This window comes from Bombus fervidus, chromosome 11 (assembly GCF_041682495.2).
Source record: "Bombus fervidus isolate BK054 chromosome 11, iyBomFerv1, whole genome shotgun sequence".
Lineage (NCBI taxonomy): Eukaryota > Metazoa > Arthropoda > Insecta > Hymenoptera > Apidae > Bombus > Bombus fervidus.
Genome location: NC_091527.1, coordinates 1,281,235 through 1,306,294, shown reverse-complemented (window position 1 = coordinate 1,306,294; position 25,060 = coordinate 1,281,235). Strand labels below are relative to the sequence as shown.

General features: G+C 35.9%; 1 long non-coding RNA gene across 3 annotated transcripts in view; it reads left to right on the top strand.

Annotated features, from left to right (window-relative positions):
- Window positions 1-25,060, top strand: part of LOC139992579 (uncharacterized) — a 222,444-nt gene that overhangs the window by 26,683 nt on the left and 170,701 nt on the right. The window contains exon 3 of one of the 3 annotated variants that reach the window (XR_011801146.1): window positions 11,046-11,752. The exons of the other annotated variants lie outside the window; for them this stretch is intronic. This is a non-coding gene — a long non-coding RNA (uncharacterized lncRNA). Of the gene's footprint in view, window positions 1-11,045; window positions 11,753-25,060 lie in introns of those variants that run through there. 3 annotated transcript variants of the gene reach the window in all.

The following is a 25,060-nucleotide window of genomic DNA, read 5'->3' as shown; positions in this document are numbered from 1 at the left end:
TACTACATGGTAGTTAAGAAAGTCTAAAGTGTTATTCAAAGGATGTTGCATTTTTAGGGCTTATTATCAGATATGATCATATTTATTCGAATTAGAGTTTTGTCTTTAAATGTCATCCTTATTACCTAATATGTAAAAAAAGTATCCTTAAAATTGTAAAATTATATGATGATGTGAATGAGTCACTTGATTTTGTAGAGCGCACATTTTTTCGTTAGTTTTAATTGTACGTGACAGTGACTGGCGAGAGAAAGAAATTATATAATCGTTCATATAATTTGTATGTAATATTTCCCAGGGGAAATTCCTAAAAATATTCTGCTAGAAATATTATAAAAGAATCCAACAAAATTTCCTGTAGAATGATTATTCATATATAACAATTCTTTGCTAATTCATATTTTATGCATACTTTGTACAAAATATGCTGCAATCGTGAAATCTTCGTTTCATCTTTTCCTGCAGATAGGACCTTATTAATAGAAACCTTTTAATAGAAAGTTCTCGAAATTCGCAGCTAAATTTTTTTAAATTCCTCAACAAAGTGCCCATAAATCTTAATTACACCTTTTCACGCATATAAAATTTTCATCATAAGGCAATTCCCAATTTAGAACGCTCAAATTACTATGATTAACAATTATAAAAAGTTACTTCTCCTACACGCTCCAATCACGAAACACCCACTCTTCCATCTTTTCACATATGTTTCATTTTCCTGTTTTCGCAATAAAAACTTCTTAAAATTCTCCGCGTGAATTTTTTCAAAATTCTCCAATAGAACAAACAATGATTATAATAATTACGTCTTTTACACCAGTTTATATCCAACACACACCCTGCAACTGCAAAACCTCTATATTCGCTTTATCACTTTCTCACTACCAGAAGTCTAACTCCGCTTTCGTCGCGACTGCTCGCCGTCCTTGAGAGGCTAGAATCAACGAACCGTGTTTTCAAGCACGACTTTCCTTGGTCGAGTTTCACAGCCCCGACTGGTAACTCTAGTCGGCCGGCAATGACTTATGTGTCCGACTGGATCCGATTGTGGTCAGTGTTGGAGGACCGCGGAAGACCGTGGAAGACCGTGGTTCAGCCAGCCGAAAAATTTTACGATATGGAATTGATATTCGACTTTGGAGAATTGTACTGGAAACGTGTGGTAACTGGACCGCGAGGTTCGCGAGCTGCGTTTTATAGCAGTAACGGCTCGTGGTAACCGCGTTCAATCGTCCATTAATATCGGCGCACGTGAAACGCGAGTTACGATTATTAACGCGATAAAAATTTCCCCTAGTTTCAGGAACCGGGATGGGCTTTACGAGGTAAGTTTCGTGCCGGACAGTGATTTCGCGCAGAAGGCGTGCACACTTCCTTTCAGCGTGAAATAAAAGTGACGTATGACGGTAAAACATCCGCGAGGGTGAATGGCTCAGAGTCGTTGGTAGATGGGATAGAGAATCGTCGGGTTGATTGGTTGACCAAGCTTTACACGGTAAATAGAGAACGCCGAAATAAACCGCGGGAAGCTTTTGTGCAAATGTGCGCAAGGAAGATCGAACTATTTAATGTGTCGATGGACTTTCTTCGCCGGGTCGAGTTTGATGTGTTTGAACTTATAGAGCGTTTCACCCACCGTGTTGTTCCAGCTGGAAGGTTAATTGAAACGGTAACGAATCATCGTGCACGATCGCGGTGAAATTATATTGACGACTACATGTTTATACAACTAACTAGGCCTGCTGCAGCCGAACCGTGGCCTGCCGGAATGTGATCCACGTACTATGTTTGACCATGCAATGATTTCGTTTGCACGGACATTTGCTTCTCTAATTAACGATATTAATTTTTCCTCTCGAAATTATATACTTCCTTATGACTACGAATTAAATGAAAATTCCACAAAAATTGTACGTAATTAGCTTTTTGAGCCTTGTGAGTTCATATGCGTGAAGCCAAATTCATTCTTTTGGTTTATGAATGTAGATATAAATTTACACGTTTGAAAAAATTCCATTACTGGCTCACACGACCGTTTATGTATGTTTAACAAACTTTTTATTTATGGTCCTTGAATAAAAGAATGTGCGGTAGCTGAATATTTTTTACAAATTGAGATATTGAATGTCTTCTTATAACGTAATGGATGTATGTCCCAATTAGTGCCTACATTAATAATAAAAGTTGAATCATGTTCTCGTTCTTATGTAAAATCGTAAAGATTGAAGGACGCGAACAATAGCCGAGATGGTCGAACAATTAGAGCTGGTTATTTTTTAATTATCTGCACAAAATCTTTATGAAGAAATTAAGAACGTGTTCTATTCAGGATGTATCATATTGTCTTAACAATGCAATTATACAGCAAAAAAAATGATACATTTCACATTTTCTGTTTCTACAATTAATCAGAACATACTGGTTCTAAAGGTACAATCTAAAGGCTTAACATTTTCCTTTCGACCACATCGCGTGAATTTCCAAGAATATTGTGCAGAAACAAGCAATCTAATCAAAGTGACCTATGTAGACATAAACGATAAAGATTCAAGCTCCTTCACACGAAATTAGCATTTTCAAAATACCACTCGGTTCTAACCAAGTAGGTACTTATCGCAGCACGCAATCTTGCGGAAAAATGCATGCGGAACGTGGGTTGGTTAACGAAATTGAATAATGCAAAACCTGATGAACGAGTCTAATTTAATTGGACGGAGTAATTTAGCAATCCCGTGAATGATTAATTTAGCCAACGATTTCATTCGGCTACAGTGATCGCGCGCTATAAAGTGTAAAATATGTAGGACGTGTTTAATTACAATTATCGACGGGGATAGATGGAAACGAATATTCGCGCTCTCGCGTTGCATATTTCATCGTGGTGGCGCGGTTCGAGTCTTTGCTGTGTCCTATGTCCCGTTTACAGAATGGATATTTCTTTCTTGGCCGGAATCAAAATACAAAAGCTGAAAGGCGGAACCGGTCCACGGTGACAATACCGATATGAAAGTTTTTACGCGGTTCAGAAATATTCCGGCAGTCTTTCCCGGCCATCCTTCTACAATACCAATGAAAACGGAATATAAATCTGCGAAAAATTTCAATGTATGAATAGTAAAACGTGATATGATACGTGTCACGCCGAACCACTAAACGATTCGCTGATATAACGCGAATTTTTCGGGCTTAGAATTCTGTTGGCGGTGACGTTAACAATTTTTCTCCGATTTTATAGTTTAATTCCTTGCTTTTACAGACGGTTAACTTACTCGGTCTATGGCGGTCCGTTGTGTATAGAAATAGAGGAGAGAGAAACGAGCGCGCGATATCGGAAAGATATTAAAGTTTCGATCAATAGTTTTCGGCATGAAGAATTTTAGTTCGGGTTTATGTTAGAAGGAGATTTAACGGCTTGATAAAAGTAAGTTTGCGAAAATTTGTTCGGATATTTTGGAATAGTTATCAAATGTAAACGCGACAATAATTTTTTAATATCAACTTTAAATAGTTTTGAACATTTGATTTGTTTCATGCCATTTGTTATTACTTGTTTAATTCAACATTTTATTATGCCTCCACTAAGTTCTTTGAACATAGAATTAAAAATTTATTCGACAGAATTCATTTATTTACGACAGATTTTGTTATATGGAAAAATAGTTTGCGTCCAGAATATCAGTGTGAGTGTGTGACAAGCTTAGAAGTTAGTACAAGTTACGTACTATATTAAAATTCTGTTGCGTTCAAATTTGTAGTTGAATTCGCAGATTGCGCGCAAAAGTCCGTAGCACAATTTCCCCTTGATTAAAATCATTCGCATCCAGATAATTTAGAATAGAATTCAATAAAAATATCCGTCGTAATGATTTTATTATAAATTTTTCCAAAAATCGTCCAAATAAAGACATATATCAGTTTATAGTGATGTACGGCTTTTTATTATATGTACCATTAAAATCAGTCAGAAAAATTTTCTAATCTCCATGTACAGTACAAAAAAAGAAACGTAATTGTCTCAAGTCACTCATGACCTTAATAGTCAATGCGACTATAAACCCTAAATAAAAAAAAAAAAGAAAGAAAAAGAAAGGAAGAAGTAGATATATATCCAAATCATCATTTTTCATTCAACACCTCGACTAATTTCATTTCAACTCCTTGATCAGAAAATTACCTAAGCCAAAACGACCATTTTGACAGTAACTAAACTTTTGAATTGTTATGAAGCCGACTTATCACTTTAAGCGTTGTATTCTCAAAATGAATGACACATTTAGCCGGAAAGTGATTAGCAGGAACAGAAAAAAACAAGAAAATATCGGGAAATATTTGCAGTGCCGTTAGAAAGGAAAAACTAACAAGTAGAATTTCATTAAAGAATCTGACTGACAAGTTAAGAAATCCCCGTGAAAACGCACGCAGCACCAGCACGTAATGGACAGTGCAGGCAGCGTTGCGTCGCGTGGTGAAAATGCGACAGATTTTCCGTCTAGCATAACCGCGTACGTCGCTTCACAGAGATCATAAAAGCGCGGACGCGTGAGTCGATCAGTTTGCCGTTTATAGCGAATGGGTCGTACGGTTCACGGCAACGCGTACTTTCGTAATTAAACGTCGACATCAATCGGCAGTAACGAGCAGTGGCCAGAAACGAATTTGCACTCGGTCAGAGGAAAATAAAAAAGAGAAGGCAAGAGCAGACGCATACACACAAATAGGGACGCCCCCGCGAGAGAGGCCGCGTTCCCACTATTTCAAACAATTCCCAGCCTGTCATGCGGTCTTCGCTGCCTGTCTGTTGACTCCAACCTCGAATTAACCGAGTAATCTTGCTGGAAATTGTTTCAGTGGCATCGATTGCCCGGGGAACAGCCGGAACAAACACAGCCCGGGGGAAACGGAGACACGATCGAGCCGCCTCGTTTCGCTAAAAATGTGTCCCGCGCCCCGTTAAACTTGTCTAGTTCGAAAGTTTTTCAATCGACGAGACTCGTCCCTGCCTCGTCCCGGCACTTCGACTTTGAACGATACGATCGCGCGCCGGACCCCGTCCTCAACAACTCTGCGAACGAGTTTTAAGCGCAGTACCAGAAACTAGTATCACCAGCGTCTTGGTGGAAAGACACGGGGGGTTTTAAGTATTCGAGACATAGGAAAGCTGTAAGTTAAATCACAGAGCGAACGTCTTGATTAACGTCCTACAGCTCATTCATAGGGAAGGTTTATTTATGGACGCACAGAGCATTTTTTGTTAGGGTTTCGTAGAATAAAAGACTACATTAATTACAGTACGTATAATATTTGTTTACTGTTTCAGTTGTCTAAATACAATGTCAAACATGAACGATATTAAAAAGTGCGAAATAACTACAAAGTCGATCTTGAAATCGTTTTTCTGACAGGATAATAAGAATATCTGAATTAATTATTATTTCAAGTAATGAAAAAACGAAGAACGTAAATAGAAGTCTCCAACGTATAAAGAATTCGTTCGTACCATTCTAGCCAAGGTTTTAGCTTTAATCCCTTTGTTCCAACGTCCAAAGACCGGACTGCTTCTGACTCGTGCCCAATTTTATAAGTTCGCTATACCGGCGCTGATGCTGTAGAAACATAGGTAACAGAATACACGGAGCGTTACTCTGATCTCGTGCCAAAAGGAGTCCACTGGTTCGCGTTGTACGTCCACGCGCTCCACGTTAACATCGTTAAACGTTGCTCGTATCTGGCCAGCTACAAAGGCGAACCATACACAAAAGAATCGTAAGAACGCGTTCAACAGAAGGAGTCGTGTCAAAGAATCGAGAAAGAGACATACGTATTCGAAGAATGTCCGCCGATTTTTCGTAGAGTTTATCCGTGGATTCGTATTTCGCCGCTATCTACTTGGCTCTATTGCATCGATTGTCGCTCGTCGATGATATCCGATTGATTCTTCCACGACCAATGCTATCCCGTGTACTCTCTGTTCTCTTGTAATTAGCTTGAGCTCGCAGCTACGATAGAGATTGCATTTATTGGATTCCTCTCGCTGCGATCGTGCTCGAGAAGAGGTAAATCCCAGACAGCGCGAGGGCGCCGCGTTTTCACGCTGGTATTCTGTTCTTAGGGCTGGTACTGATGACTCTTGCGATGTTGTGATTTTGTGGCGGTGACGCTGTATGATTTGGCAGATTAATTTTTGTAGTGGTGATATTGTACAAATCGACAAATCTGTTCTTCCAACGATGCGATTTATGTATTCGTCTATGTGCATTGCGTTATAAGAAATAATAAGAAAAAGGATCATTGGTACTCTTCGTCTTTTCTTGCGAAAAATAAGACATTTTTTTAAATAAGAACTTTTCTAAGCGAAGATAAAGAAATAACTTAGAATTTTAATTTCGTTTAATATATTGCAGTATTTTCAACACAATGTTCGTCGTCGCATCGTTAGAAATAGTAACAAAGACGATCCTTGTCAGTCTTTTATCTTACTCGGAAGACGAAAAAATACTCTAACATTTCTCATCTTTATCAAATAAATTTGGGAATTGTGTGCATTGCATCATAAAAATAGTAAGAAATAATGTCTTTTCTTTGCACCTTTAATTCCTGTTCAATATACTTCAATATTTTTAACAGAATGTTCATTGTTACGTCATTAGAAATAATAACAGATATTTTCCTTCGCTCAGAAGAGGAAAAAATATTCTAAGATCTTTCACTTCTGCCGAGCAAATTTCAGTATTTTTAAATACCGAATAAAGCTGTCGAATCACATAATGCTATCGCATAACGAAATCTCAATGACATTATATTGTCGCATGGCTTTTATATAGAACATCTATTTAATGTCTTTAACATCTTCGCGTTCCAATATCTAGCGTGTGACAGCTAGATCATGTGTACACTTATTATGTGCATTGCGTCTTTAGAAATATAAAACTATCTAATCATGTTGTAAAATCGCAACCACTGCAAATTTCTACAATGCTTGACGACATATCGCGCAACTCGCCTCAGCACCACGTTTTATATTTCTCGTATCATATTGCTTGTATGCATTGCCTTATTAGAAATATAAATCTGTTAAATAGCACAGCATCTTTCGCTCTTTCAAAATTGCTCCTAGTTCGAAGCTGTCGATTCTCACAGTTTCATTATTACGAAATTTCAATGATGTCGCATTGTTGCATACGCTTTAAGGAGATATGCAAGCCTGGTAGTCTGAGCATATGGGGTAAATCTAACATTTTTCTCGCCTATAAGTATTTAATAAAGGATATAGATTTTTATATGGAACTTAAAGCAACATCTTAACTCTGGATTCATATTTTTTTTATTCTATAAGATTACAAAATGACGGAATGTTACAACGTTATTCGACTCCATATGCAATAGAACCTTATTTTGCTTGCACGCAGCGGCAAATATGACTGGAATGTAAAGAGTAAAACAATTTTTGTGCGAAATTGAATCAAAATAAATTATGAACAATGTAGCGTACGATTTTTTTGACATCTTAATCCGTCGAATTTTTATAAACCTTCAGTCGTTTTTTTTCAGCGAAAAATAATATTTTGTTTTTAACAAACCGTCATTTTCTTATTTTAATAAGATTTTAAATAATTATTCAAAAAATTTTTTGCTTTTTATATTCCGGTCACATTTGCCATTAGGTGTAAGCAAACAAGATTTTGCTATCCATATCCATGCAGTTAAATAATGTTGTACCACTTCGCCATTCAACAATTTTATGCAATAAAAAAACCTGAACATAGAATTAAGATGCTGCTTAAAATTTTTTATAAACATCTTGATCCTTTACTAAATATTTGTAAACGAAAAGAATTGTTAGATGTACTCTATTTCTTTAAGCTTTCAGGGTTGCATATTTTTCTTAAGACGTCCATTCAATTTCTTTAGCATCTTTAATATCTTTACACCATAGCGTGCTGCTCATTCGACATCGTTCCAACTTTTACTGTGTAATATACGGTAAATGGATATAGAATTGAATTGAAAATGAATATAAAATAACTTTGAATATAAACTTTAAGATAAACACTCTGTTACTTTGCAATATTGAAATTAATATATTAACTGCATTCTGACGAACGTGTTAAAAGATGTATGATTTTATTTAAAAAGTACGATCCCCATATGTTCTCTTTTAAATCTAATCTCTTTTAAATATAAATCTAATTGGTCGTTCAGCATCACTAGCAAAAATTGGAATGTCAGTTCGCTGCATAGATCTTGAGATGTCACGTACACGCACAGCGTGCTAAAGATGTATCATATCGTCATAAACGTATAAATCTTCCATTAGATCCCCCTACATCTTAATATCACTTACTCCATTATTCCAGTAACTAACATTTACTCTCAAAATCCTTCTTGTATACATTGCATAACTACAAATACAAACCTCTTTAACCACCGCGATATCACTAGCACAAAATCGCAACATCTCGTCACTGTCCTCTACCAGATCTCAAATATCCGAACGACTCGACAATGAGACGAAATTGTATTTATATATCCCAGTATTTCTTTCTGTTTGCGAACCAAAACTCGACGGATGCCCACTCTTCCGCTCTCTTATCCATGGTTCGTTTTCATCCCTGTTTACCAAGTGAATCTTTCGTTGGCCTTCGTTTTAATAGAACGCATTCAAAGCAGAAAGAGAGAGAGACATAGAGAGAGAAAGAGAGAGAGAGAGAGAGAGAGAGAGATTCAGGCGACGAAATTTTTAGGCCATCCGGGAACTCTCTCTTTTGGAACGAGCGAGCATTAACGAGTATACGAGGCGAGCGCGGAACGAATAGCGCTATCGATAAGACTCTTTTGTGGATGAATGGGCGAAAGGAGGCTGGCAGGAATTCACGGGCTTCTAAACGTAGGTGTAATGAAATTTTTTCGGTGACCCTTCTCTCTCCACATCGAGACGGATGTCTTAAACCTTTACGTTGCGGCACATCGATTGGGATCTTTTCGATTTTGCGCTGTCATGCCGCCGTTTTCTTTTTCGTTTCTTTTTCGTTCCTTTTCGTATAGATGAATAGTGTTGTCGAGGGTAGTATAGCAAAGGAAGGGTGCTTTTGTGTACGTATATTGGGAATAGAGGTCTTCCCATTCTTTGAGATTCTTCGATCATCGACTCATGAGCCTGCATTATTATTTATTAGATGCGAAAGATTATTGTACGAATAAATCTGATGGATCTTCTTTAGGCTGTCCTTTTTTATTGTTCCAATATTATTCTCTACAACGGGTCGAATATGTCGAAATGTCGTCCTGTCGGATATACTTCCGCATATCAAGAAATAAACATTTTATTATTGGTGTTACCACTTTGCAATATTGAAATATTAATTTAGAGCACAAAATCGCGAACAATTTTCACTTTCTATTACAGAAAATCACGGACGAAATTTACATCTTATATAGGTTTATCATATGGATATTAACGTAACACAGAAAACGCGTCGTGGTAATAATGTGGCGTGCCGAAATTAACATAATAAGTATACGTACATGATTTCGGCGTCGTCCTGGAGGGACATACATAATATATTGTTTCGAGTCTGTGACAGTATAGAACTCGAGTATTTAATAGTCACAGCGTGGAATGCCAGAGCCAACGGGAGCCACGGTGGAATAGAAAGAAAACGATCGACTTTCGGCGATATCCATAAAATATTGGACGACAGACACTTCCGGTACCTAATAGTGAACGGTCGCGTTCTATCCTTGTGTTATTAAATAATTGTGTAAACGATAATTAATTGTACATACGGGTTTCCTAAGTACCATAAACGATTGTGCATAAACCAGTTGTGTGACGGCCGCGCAACGATATTAAATGCATTCTGATTAACGCATTCAAATATATACTATTATTATATACAAATATATACTATTAATATCAAATGACTTCTCATTCGAAGTTATTTCACCCTCATCGTCCTCTCGAGCGTTTCTCTCGAGCAATAGACGCTGAAAACAGCCGGAAGAAGAGATTGCCGGGCGTAGCAGCGTCAAACGAGCTACCGCAAAAGTCAGGAAGGATATCCGGTTGAACGGTTCCGCGTTTGAGCAGGTTCAAGCATGATGTCTTACCTCAAAGATATCCGTTCCGTCCAGCCATGGAATTCGCTCTATGTCGCAATTAGCCGCGGTTGGTAGTTACAATGGAGTGCGTTTATTGGATCCAGGCGCAATCGTTCCGCCCAGGGAGAAAGACTTCGAGGCTCTCGGCCTCGCGCACATCGGAAAGAATCCAAGCGAAAGAGCAGAGAACAGAGGAAAGTTGAGAGTGGGGAAGAAAAAACCTGGTGTAGGAGCACACGAGTGTTCGAAACCGAGGAAATAGGAACGAGAAGGAAAGAAAGAAAGAATGACAAAAGAATCAAATGAAACTAAGAAGAACGATTCGGTAAGATATAGGAAGAGAAAAGAAAGAAATACAACGAAACGAGAGAAAGATGAAGAGAAAAGGGAGAACGAGAGAGGGGGGATGTAGGAGGCTGGAGAAGCAGGTAAAAAAGGAAACGCGACATTTTTACCGCGCCAATATATAAAATGGGTTACGATCAATTGAACCCGGCGATATTGAGAGGTACCGGCGAAAGAATGCAGTATATCGGTTGTACAAGGAAGACGAGGAAAACCGATGCTCATCGAACCTTAAAATACGTCCTTATCATATTGGCCTGCCTCGCCGTCTATCCGGAGTCCTCCGACCTTCTATCCCCAACCCCTTTTCCTTTCCGTTTCTCTCTTTCCTCCACCATCCTTCGTCGCGAAAGTACACTGGCTGCTTCTCTTACTGCGGTTCTGTGGTCAGAGCGAGCTCCACGCCACGATTCCCTATGCGAATACGAGACAAAAGAATACGAAGGGTGGTTGCGAAAGTAGTCGCAGCCTGTGCGTTGTGCCATCCCCCCGCGAGATTCTTCGTCCCTCTCTCTTTCTTCCTTTCTCCTTCTATTTCATACCGGCTGTTTCGCGAAACGTACGATGCCAAGAACCGAGAGCTGTTTCTGAAATATTTCCAGGAGTGGCGGTGCTAGCTGAACGCGAATTCTCCTACTCGTACAGGGCGGTACAGCTGGCGGTGGGGGTTGGAAACGGAAAGAGGACAGGAGGAGAGAGGCGGCGGTTGCGCGAAGCGTGGCGAAAGTAGCAGGCAGCTTGTGTAGGAACACGGCTCCGGGGGTGAGAGGCATGGAAAGCCCGGAGAGAATTCTAACAAATTGTCATTTGCAGCGTAATACTCGTTTCGTCCGCACAATAATCCAGCGCGATGGTGCCGTTGCAGGCGTCGTCGGGAATCCTTATATAGAGCAGAAAATGCGGGGCCCGACGACTAAATTAGACGTTGTTGCAGGAATCGTCGTTGCGGCACGCGTCCGTATGCCGTATACGTCCCGCCGCTCTTGAATCATGCGTGTCGAGAGTGAAACGAGTGTGAGAAGTATTTATTTGTATAGGATTTTGGATTGCAGTTGATAAGCGCGAAAACTTGATAAGTATATTTGGTAGATGTTTGTCACGGTATGTGGCGGTAATTTGAATAATTAATTGGCAGTACTTTATTGTAAGGTTTTTACTAGGTTTATTGGAGGGGTAGCAATTTCAGGTGGAAGTTGATTATGAGAATTTATCCTATCGAAATTTTTACCTTTCAATTTTAATTACGAATCTTTAATTAATTTCCTGCGAGTTTCATTTTTCTTTGTGTATTTTTCTCTTTCAAGTTTAAGATGTTGATCCAAGTCATTTTTCATTTTTGACATGATATTAAAATATATTGCTCGCGTGGTAGACATTCGTGTGCACATGAATTTATAGAGACGGTTAATATTATGTCCGAATCAGAATATTAAAACATTTTACGTAAATTCGAACTCGGTAATCCATCATTTTGTAAATTGGAATTATACTCGGAATTAAAATTACACTTTAATACGCGTATAATAGTTTGTCTTCGTTATATTTTGTACTTAATCTATGTTATAAATTTGAGTCGATATTATAAGACAAAAGGTTAAGACAATATCTTATGCATCACGAATTTAATTTTTCTCCAAGGGAAATGATTTTTCTTTATTATATGTATCTATTTTAAAGGGCATAGATATTTATATTTAAAATCGATTCTATAGTAAACAGTTCGCGTTGAAATTTGAATCGACTTAAATTTTTCAATAAAAATATTATGGAGAAAAGCTTTCTTTGATTAGATAGTGCGCTGAATTCAAAGTACAGCAACGAATCTTAAAATTTCTCCTTCAAAGAAAAACATTTTCCCCCGATAGTTTAGTACGAACGAGAATCATTTTCTGGCTTTTTCTGTACAAAAGAATAACTTAGAGCGGCTTGAATGAGCCCGAGTTAAGTTGGAAGCAGGGTCGTTATACTTTTAGCGAACTGAATTCAACTTCTGTATTAACTTTCCGAAAGATTCTGCACGGGTGGAACAAGGTTAACGAAATTTATCGAAGTCGGTCAAATTCAAGCCTCGTTATTAGTCCACGGAACATCTTAAAGTTCGTTATTAATCATATAGTAGAAAAGTTATAACTTCTAATTTCAGTTTTATAAATATCATAACAAGACTAAATGGAACTTTAAAATGGACATTCGTATTAAAATATGTTTAATAGGTAATCAATTATTTCATTATATGTACCTATATTCCCTCGAACGTTATTTTATCCAACCCTAATGTTAACATATTAGTTGTACGAACCATACTCAATTATTGTCAACTTAAACGCAACATGCAATTTCGCTAAAATTCTTTGTAAGGTTAATCGTGCCTTCGGCTTTTTTTTTGTAAAACTTTATTACTTATTATTACGAAAAATATCTTTCATTCAGAAACTGCACTAATCAAAATCGATTGTATATTAGAAACATTGTTTTTAAGAATTTATCTTGGAATTTACGATTGTTTATGCATGTTATCTACGTGAAATAAATAAACTTACACGAGTAAACCATTCGTTCTTTAAAAAATTGGATATTAATCATGTACCCGCGTAAAATGAGATTGAAGAATTTATAAAATTTTCGAAATTGATCGATTTGTCTTCCGAGGGTTTCATATGTCACTGTATCTAGTTCTATCATTCAGACGCACAACATATAGGAATCTGTATAGCTGTAGTCTATAATAAATAACTACTGTACCAATATTGGCACGGCAAAAGAGTTGAAACGAATCTTGTTGGAAAACAAAACGAATCTACGATACAAGAGAACACTTCATTTATTTTTCATTTCTCCTCAAAACGCAAAGTAGCACACCGCAAATCTATTTTCTCAGTCTGGTTTCTGATGCGTTGCGTCATTTTAATATTTCATTCCACGAGGACGAGAAGAGACATACTTCTGCTAGAACACTTCTGATAGAGCACTTCCGGAACGAGGAGCTGGTGCTTATAGACGGTTATCAAAAATGAGAGCATAATTTTAGTTGAAAAGGTAAGTTTCATAGGCAAATTAGATGTCACTGCGACTGTCGGCCGAAAGTATACGCGTGTATCCGTGTAAATACGTTGATATCCAATGGAGAAAGAGCCAATGTACATGGCAGAGGCACGATAGCGAGATATCCAGAGAGTTGAAACTAAGTAACCTCCTGTCTCATACCGCGACTGTTGCTCCACGGTTCGACCCAACAGCCCTTTGTACCATGTAATAATCCGAAAGGACTTTCGAGCTGCATTTGCTACGATAATAGAGAGATTAATGCGGTTTTCAGTTCTCTCAATTAAAAGTATCTTTTGATAATCATTGTTGGGAAAAGATTGTTTGAAATTGTTATGAGCTTCTTGATTTGTACTTTGCTATACTAATTGATAATATACTTCGAAGTATAATTTATATCTCGTTACATAGTTGTCTTTTAATGGCAGTATTCGTAACAACTATTTGATTTTATAAGCAGAACGAATATGAAGCAAAATACCGGTTTCGTAAATAACGTGAGCGTGGTAAATCTGTTATGTTCATTTATCATCGAAAGTCAGTTTTTAGAAATGCGATAATAAATTACCATTACATTAAAATTATTTAATATTTATCAAGATCAGTCATAGAATAGGAAATAGGTTCCAACTTAAAATTAAGAATCATTATCGAACACGGCCATCGGACATTCATCAAACTGTCCAATTTCTTACTTCTCGGCAAATTACTTAACATCGAACCAGTTTTTTGACGCTCTAATTAAGCAGTCAAGAGGAAAACATTCAAACTAGGTTAGAGTATATCCAAGTTTATTATCAGAAGTATCGTGTGTAATAAGCTTAATATATCTAAAATACTCTCTCGTTATACTGCCTGTATTCGATATTATGATAATGTATATTTTTACATAAATACTATATAAATTCAAAAAACGAAAAATTGAGAAATTGAAAAATTGTAAGAGCGAGGAACTAAAAAAGAAACCTTTTCCATAACTTTATCTTTAAGATTCTTTTTAAGATTTTATTCTAATATTTAATTTTAAGATACGTCCATCATTCACGTGCGATGCTTCGATTTACGGTTCCTTCGTCGAGGATTTATTGAAGTCATTTATTTTCACCATGGAACGTGAGAATCAGCTTAGAGCGCTAGTTCTCGATGCGTTAACAAGGCGTAATAGCGAAAAGGCGAAAGAGGCGGGGAAAACTCGAAGGTGCTCGAAAAAGATGGCGATCCAGAGTTGTCGAAGGCCGGTGATAAGTTGTTGGGGATTCGCGAAGGAGCCGCGATAACCCTCGAGATACTTGCCGAGATCCACGATAAGCCTACCGTCGAGGATCTTCGTTTAAGAGTCGCGATTGCTTTTCACCAGACTTTGGAAAATCGCGATAGTTTTCCAGCCGGTACCCTCCAGCAACTTCGAAAAATGTTTGGAACATTACGTGGATCTTATAACGTCTTGTATGAATCGTTCTATGTGCTTCGAAATCGCTGTTGGTAAAATGTTTTGACAAGATTCGTCGGTTTACGAGGGCCAAGTTCTATCATTCAAAATTCTTTTATTCTAGGGACGGAATATAGATATCGCACGTGTATTTTTAAAGCGGCATAGTTTAAAAATGGTCAGTGCTGTGTGAGGAGTATCAGAACCAGCAAACGGGAACTTCCAGGAATAAGAATGGAAAATTACAAAAATATTTCATTATTGTTTTCTAGAGTCTATCCCTTTTGTCAATATTACGTGTTTAGTAAATAATTTTTTTAAATAAAATTTGAAATTGTTGAGGTTATTAGATGTATGTGGATACAAAGGAACGCGTGGATAAATTTCAAGGTGGAAAATATATATTTTAAATACAAAGTGTAAATACAAAGTTCGGAATATAATATGAGCTGATCCAGATCCGCACGCTAGCAGTGTTACCCTATGACTGAAAACCCTGAAGCCAACGTTTGCCTGAGTACAGTTTATGGTTTACCTTCGACGCAGTCTTTTGTCTATGCGCTATCGATGGCTTCAGTGCTTCAGAAAACTAAAGACCAGATGTAGAGTTTTCTTAGAAGTGATGACCACTTCAACAGAAATAATATTTCTTATTATATCTTTTTTGTCTACTTCCTTTTCTTGTATACTTCTATCGAAAAATTTCTTCCAGTTATGTCACTTTTACATAGATGAGTTAGGTAAATAAGTTAAGACCATTTGCTTGAAAGGTGAAATGCAAAAGATGACAAATTTTATGAATTATTATATGTTCACTAGATATCTTAATTTATAGATAGCTTGGAAATTGCAATAATTAGTTCATTGGAAAGTAGCACTTCTCATTAAATATGTTAAATTTTACTATACCCAGTTTATCATTTTCTTCGTGTCATCTTTGTGTTTCTTCATTCAATTTCAAATATCTAGTCATTATTTTGTAACAGTCTACATATACATACCAACATACATATATATACATACACACACACATATATATAATCTAACTTTACTTACACTTTTAGTATGTTGTAAGTAGGTTAAGTACAGCATAAGCATAAAGTATGACAGGTTGAATGAGAAGATCGGATAAGGAAGTGTGTGATTAAAAATGAGTTGATCAGAATTTCAAAATCAAGCAAATTATTATTACAACTTTGCTATTATATTACTATTATAACTATTATAACTTTATAAATGATTATAACATAGGAAACACAGAGACCTGTAACCTATTTCATCATATCTAGAAAAATAAAAAAGAACATTAAATAAGACATATTATTTAATTAAAGTGGACAGTAAAAAGTGGCTGCGAACATTACTGCATGTAATTCTATAGTTAACAGAAGACGATATCAAATATAACTCGTTAAAAACGCTAAATTTCGCTGTACCAAGAACGAAAATGGAAAAACAGAATCGAACAACGATCGAGTATCAGCATCGCGTTTCGCGATCCGGAAAAATTCAATTTCGTTGTGAACGTTGTAATAGCAATGGAATATAACCAGCCTGCTAATTGCCTGGAACAGTAGTTAATTGGTTCGGTAGATTCGGCCTTATTGCCGCTTAAATAACTTATTAATTAATTCTAATAGATTCAGGTTCGCCAACGTTCGGCGCCAGGTATTTCAAACGCAGTTCGTTTACGTTGGAATCAGTCCCGCCTCGGTTCGCACGGTATATCGTGCTCGTGGAATCGGGTCCGATCGGTCGGCAAGAATTTATTTCCCGGATTCCATTCATTTATAAATGTTCACGATGTTAGCCGGAAATATTCGATTGCGCGTGTCGCGTGCGGTTCGATGGAGTTTATCGGTAATCATTTTCAACGTAAAGTCGTGAAATTAACGATATTCGCTAATTTTCAATGTTTCCCCCGCGATACTGCTATAGATATCGTTTATAAAAGATATACAGGTTGCGCTAATATAAGGAGGATAAATATATCTGTACACATATTTTCATTGTATCTAACGATTTGAGAATTGTCGATGTAATGGTCAATATAATGGTAAATTTAACAACTTAAATGGTTTTTGTGGCAAGTAAAATTTATTTTTACAAATATCTTCAATACTGCTCGTAGTGTTTTTTTGCACGGGAACATATATCTTCCCGTGTTGCATTTTGTAGCGGATATTAATTCGTAATTGATACGAAAACAAAATGAAAGTAGGTTAACTCGTTGAAGTTATTTGAATTTATCCGAATTTAAATATAAACTTACAACCATGGCTATAAATCTCAATCCGGTTGAAAATTACCGAGTCTCTTCTTCGGTAATAAAATACTGCTGATCTTGACAAAATTCGAGGAGAACGAGTGAGAGAACAAATATTTCTTTCCATGGAATATCACGCTCCAAATCATCCGAATTATACATTAACTGTTCATTTGTACAAAATTTAAAGGTGAAAAGAATGTAAGTGTTGCGATATTCAGTTGGTGAAGCAAGTTTTTATTTTGGTTTCAATTATTTCGTTACGTTCATAAAAATGTAAACTTGCATAAAGATCTTCGATTTAACTATTGAAAATGAAAGATATACAATTAGGTATGCTATAATCTGCTCTACAGCTAACAGTATTCTAAAATATTCGCGATGATGTTTGAATTTCCTACGCGACAGGGACGAACGAAACACAGTGTCGATTCGTTACGCGAAACTCCAGCTCTATGAATCTTTGTTTAAGCTACTTGCGTGACTTTCCGTGTAAGATACAGTTCCTCATGCAAGTATAATAATCGTGAAACTGGGGCTCATTCGTGTTTCACATTTGTCTTTTATTAAACAGTCGAACGTTTCAGAACATTCGACTCTTTTTGCCTGATAATGACTTCGTTTGCCTTTTTGGTGAACTTTATTCGCTTGAAACGATAAATGATCATTTCTAAGATTAGCAGATTTCGAATGATTTTAAATATTCGATGATATTCGTTGCTTTATTTTCTTCGAAAGGTCATTGCTTTTACACGGAAAATGTTAAAAATTTAGTTTACGGATTTTAATTTGTAATTTTAATTTCGTATTAATTTATGATTTAATAAAATTAGCGTTAAAAAGCAAGTAAACGTTCGCTAGCGTGAAAATAATATGCGATTCGAATATGATATCTTTAATGCCGACTGTAAGTGACATTCTTATTTATTCCTTACCTTCAGACATGTTTATTAAGTTCCAAGAAAAGTTTCTTCCTATGTTTGACAGTTAAAGATAGCAAAGTCGAGCAACTTTAGATAAGTGGAAATTATTGTTGAAAGGAATTTCTTGTCCGAAGCGCCGTAGAAACCTGATCGATGTAATTGCCCGCAATTAGAGACGATACTCTCCTCGGACTTGAGTTGTTAGTCTTACTATCAGGAGGAAGTGTTTCGTGTTATTTTCTTCTTCTAAGCTTGATCACTTCGTTTTACACGATTATTATAAAACTACAAGTTGAAACACTACGTAATCAGATCTGTCCTCGAAACCATAATTCGATAATTGTCAGAATATTTTCAATCGTCACCTATTAATAATACATTTACTCTTTAATAACTTTTACATTTTTATCAATCAACCGTTTTATTTGATTAAAACAACAGAAACAAATCGTGAAAGACAATATCGATTAAGCACATTCATTAATATGATTAAAACAGACAATCAAGTGCTAGAAACAAGTCGATATCTGGTTGAAAATCACCAAATCCGCGTTCGTCGCTGAACTTTCAGAAATAAATCGGATTTTCAACGAAATCACTCGCACATTCAAACGCGTCACGATCTCTGACAGTCGCTATTCGAACTTAAAAGATACTTAAGGCGGATAATTTTTAATTAAACCGTCCTCTCTAAAGCTTTCTTCCCGTCTGTTCATGGGCGGAAATAATCAAAGAAGCGTTCGATGGATTCCAACGTGAGTTCCTTTTTTTATTCTTCTCTTCCTTCCGGCCGATTATTGATCCGGGGAAACTTTTGCAAAGAGGACCATCCGTCGGAGTAAATTATAATCGGTGTATTGTGCGAGGATTTCCGTTTCACTCGTTCTTTCAAATTTCAGCCGATCGATCGATCGCAACTCGAGGCTTCTCAGCTTTTGTTTTCCTGGTAATTTTAATTCCGCTTCGAACCGCCGAAAATAGAAAGAAAACGAGCTTCGTTTGTTAATTATAGAATTCTTTCTATGAAGGTTTTAAATGACTGTCTAAAATGACTAAATAGTCGATCTGTTAGGCTACCTTATAAATAAAGCATTTTTCAATGTTTGATCTATTTTTTTCCTGTTTCTGCAATTGTTTTCTATTTTTTCTTTTTTTTTATTAGGTTTCACTATTTTAAACAACATTGAGAGAAATCGTGTTTCTTAGAGGATACTCTATTTATTTAGTAATTGCTTTTCTATGATACACGCGTATACGTCTCAACCTGACATAACTTAAATCTAACTCAAATTAAAAAAAAATACAATACGTGGTAGTAAATACATATTCACGCTTATTTTTGTAATTAAAGCAGAGTTTAACAACATATCTTAAGATCATTAAAATCAGAAAGGTAAATCTTATTCCAAACAATATATTTTTCGTTTTTACTCGGTAGAAATCTTTCATGAACATAGTACATGTGTTATACAAAACATTTCGAAATTTCATTAATGCTATAATGGGATTTGACCATCGTGACTGTATTGCTGAAATTCTCAAGTGTTCAAATACTTTCGTGTCCCACTGTGTTTCCTCAGTTTTCTAGCGAATGCATTCAAATTCATTGAACATCTAAACTAAACGTATCTAATATCGTTTTTGATATTGTGGTTAATAAGAATAACTGGAAAATCGAAGCACAGAATTATTAGCTCAATTTTTTTGTTTAATGGAAGATTTATAACTGATTCGATGGGAATTAAACCGGGACGCGTAGCGTGATCGTAAATCGAAATTGACAGAGGAGAATCGCTTGTTCTGACAGTGACATTGGTTTGTACGTCTGTCTCCATTTTCCTGTTAAATAAATTCACGACTGAATATAGTGGAAGTTGCATATCACTGCAGCAAACGGAGGGAATTTTTCGTTTGTCGAATAAACTCGACTAATCTTTCGACGTGGAATAAATAAACGCCGGATTATTTAATATCGAGCACGATTTACACGCCTTGATTGCAAGCACCGATGTATCGCCAGACTCCTAATTGGTTACCTTCCATTCTGCCGGCCTGTAAATTCGATTTTACGTTTTATTTCACAATGGAAAGGGGAATGAGAACATGTGTATCTCTTTTATCGTTTCATCGCTTCTTGTTTAAATATAAATTCCGTTTTGTAGCCAGAACAACGTTTCAGTAGCTTTAAATATCCGTTATCAGCATGAAAAATATGACGCACGGTAATCCCGTGAGTTTCAATGCGTGTTCTTTTTAATATAAGAATTTTCTTTGTAGATAGAAAAAGCTTCCGCGGGAATTTTTCTTTCTATGAAAATACAAAGCAAGTCCTGAAAGCTGCAACGGAAGACGAGGCCGAAGGAGAGGAAGCGTTACTTTCTTTCCAACAGGCAGTCTTTTAACGCTTTATGTGATGGATTATGTCGTTCTTATTCTTTTCTGCTGTTTTTATTCTGGACGATAGTAATTGCAGTAAAGTACAGTATTTTTATGAGCAATGATTAAAGCATCAATGCATGTATAAAACTTTATCAGGATTATAATTATAAGTAGTTAGTTAGGGTTTTAAATATATTGTAGTTGGCCTTTTAAAATAACTTACGCCATCGTTGGCAAATCATTACTCTTATACTCGAACTTTATTATCATAAAAATTTCTTACTGATTTATGCATTCTTGGTATAATAACCGCAAGAAAAACGAGAACGACCCGTTCCACTATTTCGCGAAATAATTTCCTGACATCGATCGTTTTTCATCGTCGCGTGTCCATAAACAAGCGGATGTGTAACCGGTTGGAAGGTGGTTGCTACAGCCGACACCGGTTAAGAAAATTGCCCTCTGTTTAACCTCTTAACATACGAATTTTTCTCTGGTTCATTGGCAAAAAATTGTCCAATACACTTTTTAGCACAAAGTAATCTGTATTATCTCTCTTGGTGTACGAAGTATACATATTTGCACTCGATGATGAGATAGAGAAAGAAAAAGGCAAGATGGAATGTCAGTAGTTGTTCATTAATTTTGTTAATTAATTTATTTTGCGGAAGACTGTTAAGGCTCTTAAAAACATACTATGTTTGCCGGAAAATATTTGACGTTTCCGTAAGATCGGACCACAAGCATTCATAACTTATTATCTGCGTTCATCGCTGCAGAAAATTGGTATTATCAGAAAGCCTTGACTTTGATCATACCGGTTATCGTCTGTAAAATATTTGACAAGAAAAGTCAAATATTTCTTCCGTCATTTGACATTCATTCATTTTCCAGATATTGTCACATAAAATCGCAATGCATTCGTTTATCGCATATACGTAATTCTTATGGATTTTGTTTATATAGACCTTACATTTCCCGACATACATACACCGTAGAGAACAGTGCCTCACAAGCAAAGTACATTTCTTAATACAAAATCTCCTAACGTGAAAATGAAACGACTAATAAATTACGAATCTGTCCATTTTGCCACTGCCATGCAAAAATCTGTCAATGAATTATACCAAAATGCACTATAAGCGTGTGGTTGAAGTAGACAAGGGCAGTTAATTTCACCTCAGGTAATCAGATAGAATTTATAATATTGTTGCGTCGGGGCGCTTTTATACGCTGTTTATTTACACACTTTAATATGATACAATAGTAATCGCAACGACACAATCTAGACGCTTTTATATATAACGACAGAACGCACATGTCCGCACTCCTCGAAGATCGGAGAGCGATTCTCTTTTTAAATATTCGCGGTCGTCAACGAAACGACCGCCCGATCAAATAATCCATATACCTCATTTCCAGTGAAGTTGTGCACAGCGACTTCATGAACAATACCCGTCGCGAGAGTACGAATAACTCGGTTAGTAGAACAAGCGAGAAGATGGGGCGTTAGAACGAAGAACGTGGTCGCGATAAAAGTTGTCGACCCTGAAAAGACGAGCATCCAAGTCACTAATGCTAACAACCACCATAATTAGACTCCGTCTCGTTGTTCCCCGTCTAAGGAACTTTCACGTGCTCGTTCATCGATTTTTCGATTACTCGAAGGGTCCCCCATTTCGTTCCCTTCGATTCAACGATTGTAACTTTTGCAATAAACCACCTGGTACACGATTGCACATCCGGTTGATAGAGGTTAGAGACGATGATGTTCGTTGTTGTTCCCATTTCGTATACAACTATATCGTTTTGCTAATTATGGATGTAGGTCAGAGGTCAGTCGGAAACGGAGCTTTTTCTCTATCTCGTTTGCTTTCTCGCTGGAAGTTTCGAGGAGCTGCGAAAGACATCGAGTTGATTGATCTTGTTAAAGTTTGAAGAAGTTATCGTGGATAGAGAATGATTTGAAGATGCCTCCGATGCTTCTTACCTAATTTTTAGTTTTGGGGCATCATCCGTGTTGTTTTCTGTTCTGTATGACAAAATTCTGTATAGTTCTTCTGTATGAAATTTGCACACGTTTTCTTGTTCTAATAGATTAGGAAAGAACCAAAATATGTTTGCATGCATTGTTGCATTTTGATTGGATTTTTCTGTGGACCAATTTCCTTATGATTTTGAGTTTGTAGTGTTTAAATTGAATATTATCATATTAATTGTAAAAGTGCATAACAAATTTTGCAACTTCGTCTCTCTTTTTAAAATTATTAAGGATTACTATTACATATCTTTAGATGTTAGAAGTCGATTTTATGCTTGACAAGGAACTGTAAGGAGAATTATTTTTTTCGGTCAAGTATCATGCCGCTATTTCACTCAACTTATTAATTACTTACGATCTTGTATTTTGTTACTATTTATTAATAGTATTTATTAAATAACTTCTGTCTTCCTTTTCCGTATTATTTATAATATAGGTATATTTAACCTTACGTTAAACATCGCTACAAGTTTATTTCCGTTTCCGCGAAACCGATATAAAGTCACAGAATCGTATTTAACAAAGGGAAGAATAAAATAATAAAATATTAACGAACTTGTTCACCGATTTCGTAATTCCAGCTTTTTCGATTTATACGAGTTCATATAAGCGCTAAAAAATTCTAGTCTATGTGTATAACGGACAGCTATGAATTCACGTCCACTCTGATTCGATTCTATGCTAATTCGTTTCGAATTAACCATGAACCATCGCTCTTATTCGTATCTCACGTTGACTCTATTTCCCAGAGTGAAAAAGAGAATGGGGTCAAAAAATATTCTTTTTTATTCAAAGTTATTTCAAAGCAAATTTCATTTCTATTTCTATTGCGATTGTATATAACAATAAGCACTTGATAAAATTTTCATGCCTCACGAGTACACGTTTAGTTATAAAGTATAATACATCGTATTAACAAGAGAAGAAAGAGCAGAATGAAGGAATTGAACGAGAAAATTTACAAAATTTCTCATATAAAATTTATTCGTCGAATTTGTACGAAAAGACTTTATGAGAAGTTTTTGGATGGGTCTCTCGTAATATGTACATTTCTAATTTAAACTGGCGGTGGCGCGATATGCTAGTGCTGCGGTCGTCGCGTATCGCCTGCTATCGTCCTGTCGTCAAAGCGGAAATTAATTCCCATTCATAGTTAATACAACGACTAATGCGTTTCCAAGTAATTCGATGATCCGTGTCACTCCACATTATCACACAACAAGTTGAACAACGTGTGGTTTTGTTTAAAAGTCGAAATGAATTTTGCGAAGGCGGCGAATTAGTTTCAACATTTCCTACCTACAATTACGTAAATTGTTCTGTATTTAAATTAATTCATCCACTTGTCATTCACAATATGATGTTACAATAATATAACAATTAAAATTTTTATATATTAAATTACATACCGTATTGTTTATTCCAGAAAACTTTTAATAAATTAAAATCGGAGATCTATGATACGTAATCGCGCTGTTTTGTAAATTAGGGATGAAGATCTTTTAGCAAATTACATTATATGTTATAATACAATATTATTATATAACAAATAAGTTAACATTTAATTTAATTTAATATATATTTGTAAAATGGTGACAACGAAAATTACAAATTTTATATTATTTAACAGTATGATTTGCGCCTTAACGTTTCGTTTTGTGAATATTTGAATAACAAGTATATCAAACTTCTTTTTGCACGATGGATTTTTATATCGGTTTATGATCGCGCATTTATCGGTCTAATTTTCATTCGTTATGAAACTCCTCGTTTCAGGTGGTGTGTAAATATTTACATAAGATAATTCTCTGCTTCGTTATGATACCATCTTTATTGAGTTTTTGCCCCGATAAAAGATAGGGAGATGGAAGGTGGCGAGTGTTATCGAAAGCTGGTGCACCGCGGTTATCGTTATTTCTATTCCAATATTCTGAATGTTCGCAAATTTTTACTGACGATAGGCGATATTTCGATGCAGCAATTTTTTTATTTCATTCTCCGTTTGTATTTAATTTGGAAGGAGATTAACGAAATATGGAGATTAATCTTTCAGATTTAGGTATTTGGGAACTTGAAAATTTGATAATTTGAAAACTTGTGGATTAAAAGATTTAGAGGTTTGAAAAAATTTTTTCCATCGAAGTGCGATGGTTTGAAAAACTTCATTTTATTTTCTGACCACGGCCCATCAAAACTGGTTCATAGAATACCGCAACACATTCGATTATGACTTTATTTGCCATAGAAGGACCAATCCATTAAAAGAGAATCTCTTTCGATTAAGCTTGAGTAATTGAATGCGAAAATTTAAATATTAGAAAATTTCAATATTGAAATATTGAAAAATTTGGATATTTTTATACCTGAAAATTTCCGTGAAAATATTTGAATATTTGAAAATTTCACCGTATGAATATTTGCATATCTGAATATTTAAGAATCTGAATATTTAAAAAGATAAAAAGGTTTGATCTATTGAACATTTGAATCTCTGAAAATTTGAAAATGTAGTAAAAAAATTCAAAACTCGAAAATTC